This window comes from Hemitrygon akajei, chromosome 1 (assembly GCF_048418815.1).
Source record: "Hemitrygon akajei chromosome 1, sHemAka1.3, whole genome shotgun sequence".
In the NCBI taxonomy this organism is placed as follows: domain Eukaryota; kingdom Metazoa; phylum Chordata; class Chondrichthyes; order Myliobatiformes; family Dasyatidae; genus Hemitrygon; species Hemitrygon akajei.
This window is the reverse complement of record NC_133124.1, coordinates 126,474,209-126,480,208: the sequence shown is the minus strand read 5'-3', so window position 1 is coordinate 126,480,208 and position 6,000 is coordinate 126,474,209.

Here is a 6,000-nt window from a genome sequence, read left to right as displayed (position 1 = left end):
GCAAATTCCTAATACCTGTAAATGTACCTGGTGAATGAAGCTGATCCCTGACAGGGTCACTTGGCCCAGTAGTAGCGGAAATGAAATTCAGACTTGTCACCTCTTCTGTTTCCATGTGTTATCTTGTGACCTTGATCTTACATGGACACTGTGGGATCCAGGCTCAGGCTTAACCATATAAAATATTTAGTGAAATATTGAAAGGTCATTACTGCCTACGGAACCATAAACTGAGTAAACCAACATTAAGGAATGAGAGTCAAACCTGTGTACAGAATCAGAATCAGGTTTAATATCACCAGCATATGTTGTGAAAATCGTTATCTTTGCAGCAGCAGGTCTAAGAAATACATGGTAAAAAAAAAAAATGAGTTCCATTAAGTTTATATATGTTTATTAAGTAGTTAAGTTAAAATAAATAGCACAAAATAACAGAAAAAAAGAAAGTAGTGAGGTAGTGTTCATTTGTTCAATATCCATTTAGAAATCAGGTGGCAGAGAGGAAGAAGCTGCTCCTGAATTGCTGAATGTGTGCCTTCAGGCTTCTGTACCTCCTTCCTGATAGTAAGGAGGGCATGTACTGGTGGTAGGGATCCTTAATGATAGACACGCCTTCCTAAGACACTGCCCCTTCAAAGCTCCTGTTAGGATAAACAATAGACTTCTCAATTTGAATCTAACTTTAACGGTTATCTTAGAAGGGAAAGAAAATGTTCAAACTGACAGCATACTGTATGTACAAGGTACATTTCTTTGATCAGAATCAGAATCAGGTTTATTATCACTAACATACGTTATGAAATTTGTTGTTTTGTGGTAGCAACAAAGTGCTATACATAAATATACAATAAATTACATTCTGGAATAGATACAAAATAACTATATAGTGCAAATAGAGAACAAAATTAGAAAGGAAGTGTACGTGGGTTCATTGTCCATTGAAAATCTGATGACAGAGGAGAAGAAGCTGTTGAGTGCGTGTCTTCAGACACACAGTACCTCCTTCCTGATGGTAGTAGTGAAAAGTGGGCACGTCCTGGGTGGTGGGTGCCTTTAATAATGAATGACACCTTTTTGGCACTTTGCCCTCTGAAGCTGTCCTCTATGCTGGGGAGGCAACTGCCCATGATGGAACTGTCTAAATATATCCAGCTGTTATTGGAATAAAGCACAGTGAAAATCTGCCCCGGATGAGTGTATCTGAGGCCATTTACAATAAAAAGAGAAATACGACAGAGGGAGCTTTCGTACCCATCTGTCCCACTTATTTTAATGCCCCTCAGTCTGATCGGTATCACAGGAGGAAATGCTCACTTCCTGAGCTGCAGTAACTTTGCTTATTTGTACTTATGCTGAGATTCCATCCCAGGTGAATGTGAAGCCTACACTCAATGAACTATACTCCAGCATCAACAGCCTTGAAATGAGATAGCCTGAGGCCCTCTTCAACCAGGCCAGCCCAAGTGAGTGTTACCAAAATACTACCAGCATTTTGGTGGGTATTTGGGGCCCACCAGGAGCACAAACACACTTGTCCTTTGCTACACATCATCTAAGATGCCTACTGAGCCAGCAGTACCCCCCACCCTCACCTACACTTTGGGGAATCAGACCTGCTGATTTGTGCTCCTCCACCCTGCGTACAAACAGAAGCTGAATCATGAGTATCCAGTACAGAAAGTCACACAGGGCTGGTCTGAGGAAATGGACAAATTTCTACACAGTGCCCTCTTTATAAGGTACAACTGCACACCTACTCTTTGATGTAAATATCTAATCAGCCAATCATGCGGCTGCAACTCAATGCTTAAAAGCATGCAGACGTGGTCAAGAGGTTCAGACCAAATATTGGAAAGGGGGAATGCTCAGTGACTTTGACTGTGTAATGATTGTTGGTGCCTGACAGGGTGGTTTGAACATCTCAGAATCTCAACATCTGGACTCTTTCGCACAATAGTCTCCAGAGTTTGCAGAGAAAAGTGCAAACATTGTAAATATCAAGTGAAAAACTGTTCTGTGGCTGAAAACATTTTGTTAATGAGAGAGGTCAGAGGAGAGTGGCTAGACTGGTTCAACTGGACAGGATTGCAATAGTAACTCAAATAACCATGCGTTTCAACAGTCGTGTGCACAAGAGCATCTCTAAGAATGCAACCTGTTGATCCTTAAACTGGATGGGCTACAGCAGCAAAAGACCACAAACATATACTGCATGCACATGACTGCTTTGAGCCAGTAGACTGGTCCAAGTTCAAAGACTTAGCAGCCAGCCTAGATGAGTATGTTACCACCATCACAGACTTTATCAGATACGTGTAGAGGACTGTGTACCATAGAGGACAATCCAGCTGTTCTGAAACTGGAATCCACAGATGAACTGGGGGATCCACTGTCTACTGAAGCATAGGATTGTGGTGTTCATATCTGGTGACTCTGCCCTATACATGAAATTGAGATCTGGTGCCCATAAAGCTATCAGGGATGCCAAGAGACAGTATTAGTCCAAAATCAACTCCAAGGGCAGCCATCAGTCTTGGCAGGGCTTAGATGCCAAAGCGGGCAATAAGACAAAGTCAGGCAGCATTGCCAATAACAGCACATCCCTTTCCATGAGTTTAAAGCATTCTATGCACAATTTAAACAGAAGAATATTGGAATCTCACCACCCACTATGTCAGCCTCCAATGTACCCACAGTCACCACTGCAACCACAAGATCAGTCTTCCAAAGAGTGAACCCACAGAAAGCATCGGGCCTGGACAGAATCTCTGGCTGTGTCATTAGAACCTGCACAGATCAGCTGATGGGGTTATCTGCCAATATTTTTAACCACTCCTTACCTGAATCTAGGGTTTCCATCTCAGTACCTAAGGAAAACAAGCTAATGTGCCTCAATGATTACTGCCTGGCAGCTCTAACAGCCTTCACCAATGCTTCAAGAGGCTGGTCATGACAAGCATTAAATACAGCTTCCCAGACCTTAACCCACAGCAATGCACTTACAGCTGAAACAGGTCTGCAGCAGATACCGCCTGCCTGGCCCTGGAGCATCTAGACAGTTGAGACACCCATCTTGAGCTACTGTTTCATTGTCTACAGCTTCAATATTATAATTCCAAGCAAATTCATCTGAAAGCTTCTAGAGCTGAGACTCAACACATCCCATGGGAAGTAGATTCAAACATCTTGACCAACTGACTGCTATCAGTAAACATAGGCAGCAACATTTTAGCCACGATTATCCTCAATGCTAGTACCCCACTAACTGTTCCCTCAGCCCCTTACTCTCTACTCCCTATGCAGTCACGCTCGTGTGTCCAAATTTGCTCTAGTTGCATTTACAAGTTTGCAGATGATGTGAGCATGGTAGGCTGTACCTCAAAAACAATGAGTCTGTTTACAGGGAGATAATGACATGGTGTCACGACGGCAATCGTTTTCTCAATGTCAGCAAAGCATAAGAGCTGGTCTTTGATGTCAGGAAAGAGGTGGGACACATACACTTGTTTGCATTAACAGCTCTAAGGTCGAGAAGGTTCAAATTCCAGGAGTGAACATCACCAATAGACTGTCCTGGACAAACCATTTTGACGCCATGTTCAAGAAAACTCATCAGCACCTCTATATCCTCATGAGGCTAAAGAAATATGGCATTCCCGTTTGACCCTAATCAATTTTTGTCAATGCTCTATCCAGATACATCACAGCTTGATAGGGCAACTGCTCTGCCTGTGACAACAAGAAACTGTAGAGTTGTGGACACAGCTCAGCACACCGCAGAAAGCAATCTCCCCTCCATGGACTCTGTCTATGTTTCTTGCAGCCTTGCTAAAGCAGCCAGCATAATCAAACACTTCACCAACATCAGACGTTCTCTCTTCTCCCCCTACATATAGGTACCATGAGGTTTAAGGACAGCTTCTAGCCATCTGTTGACACTGGAATGTGTTGCAATACTTGAGGACCGCCCTGACCACATCCTTAGGCTATAGAATCAGACAGTCATAGAAAAAGTATAGCACAGAAATAGGCTATTTGACCCTTCTAGTCTGTGCTAAACCACTTAAACCTGCCTACTGCCCATTGGCTTCCATACCATGAACCTATCCAAACTTCTCTAAAATGTCAAAATCAAGCACACTTGCACCACTTGTGCTGGCAGGTTGTTCCACACTCTCACAACCCACTAAGCAAAGAAGTTTCCCCTTATGTTCCCTTTAACTTTTCACCTTTCACCTTTAACCCATGACCTCTAGTTGTAGCCCCACACAACCTCAGCGGAAATAGCCTGTTTGCGTTTACCTTATCTATACCCCTCATGATTTTATATACCACATTCAAATTTCTCCTCAATTTTCAATGTCCCAAAGAATAAATTCATAACCTATTTAAGCTTTCCTTATGACCCAGTTCCTCCAGTCCCAGCAACAAGCTTGTAAATTTTCTCTGTACTTTCTCAACCTTATTTATTGTACAACTTTCCTGTGGACAGTTGACCAAAACAGCACACAATACTCCAAATTATGCTTCACCAATGTCTTATACAACTTTAACATAACATCCCATCTCCTGTACCCAATAATTTCGTTTATAAAGGCCAATGTGCAGAATATTTTAATGACCCTATCTACCTGTGACACCACCTTCAATGAATTATGGACTTGTATTTGCAGATCCCTTCATTCTACTGGACTCCTCAGTACCCTACTGTTCACTGTGTTAGACCTACTCTGACTTTATTAGGAAACCTTCTCGTTAATACAAATATCTAATTAGCCAATCATGTGGCAGTATCACAGTGCATAAAAGCATGCAGACATGGTCAAGAAGTTCAGTTGTTGTTCAGACCTAACATCAAAATGGGGAAGAAATGTGATCTAAGTGACTTTGACCATGGAACCATTGTTGGTGCCAGAGAGGGTGGGACTGAATAAAGTGGACACCAAGTGTTTTTATTTATCACATGTACATTGAAACATACAGTGAAACACGTTGTTTGTGTAGCGGAATACTTTGCCTCTAGTGATCATAGTTTCAGAGTAAATATGGAAAAAGATAGGTGTGGTCCACAGGTTCAGATTCTAAATTGGACTCTTGACCCCACTATCAACTTTGTTATGACTTTGCACCTTATTGGTTACCTGCACTGCCCTTTCTCTGTAACTGTGACACTTTATTCTGCACTCTATTGTCATTCTACCTGCACCTTTGTAATGAATTGATTTGTATGGTCAGTAGCAAGACAGGTTTTTCACAGCACCTCAGTGACATTAATAAACCAATCTTCCAGTTTGTCTTGAGTAGGGCCTGAGCATTTGCTAATATAGGACAGGACATGACTGACCTGATTTTAACCTGTGTATTAGCATATCCTAATATGTATAATGTACATCTGGAGAAAAATGGACCTTTTATTAGAGTTTGATATCTTAATGAACAGTTGTTGGCTAATAATGATAAGATTGACCTTACTCTTTTGTTACGTCAAAGTACATACGGTGTGTAACATCATTGCCAGAATTTTACCCTTATATAAATCATCTCCAAATAATATTGACACCTCATTTGATTGAAGGCCAAGAAATTATATAAATTTCCAACATGTACTGCATAATTTCAGCAAGGATTGGTTAAAGATTTAATATTAGTATACATGCTCCTATAATATTTATACACACGGATCAATATTCAATTAAGTTCTGTTTTGATTACCTGACTTTGTCCACATAATCAGCAAAGTACAACCATTCCTCTGGCATTCCACCTCACTAAATTTATCTGCCAACTCACTTCAAATATTCATTTTTCTTACTCTCCGATGCCACATCCTATAATTGAAAAATACTACACATCAATTAGTTCACAGTAAGGTCTTCTCTACTAAAAAAGAGCTTGATAAGCAAAAGCAACGTGTTTATTCCAATTTTCCGACTCCTTTACAGGCCACATTCTTCTTTGACTGATTTGTCAAAATCTGCCAACACAGATGCCTTGTGCAGG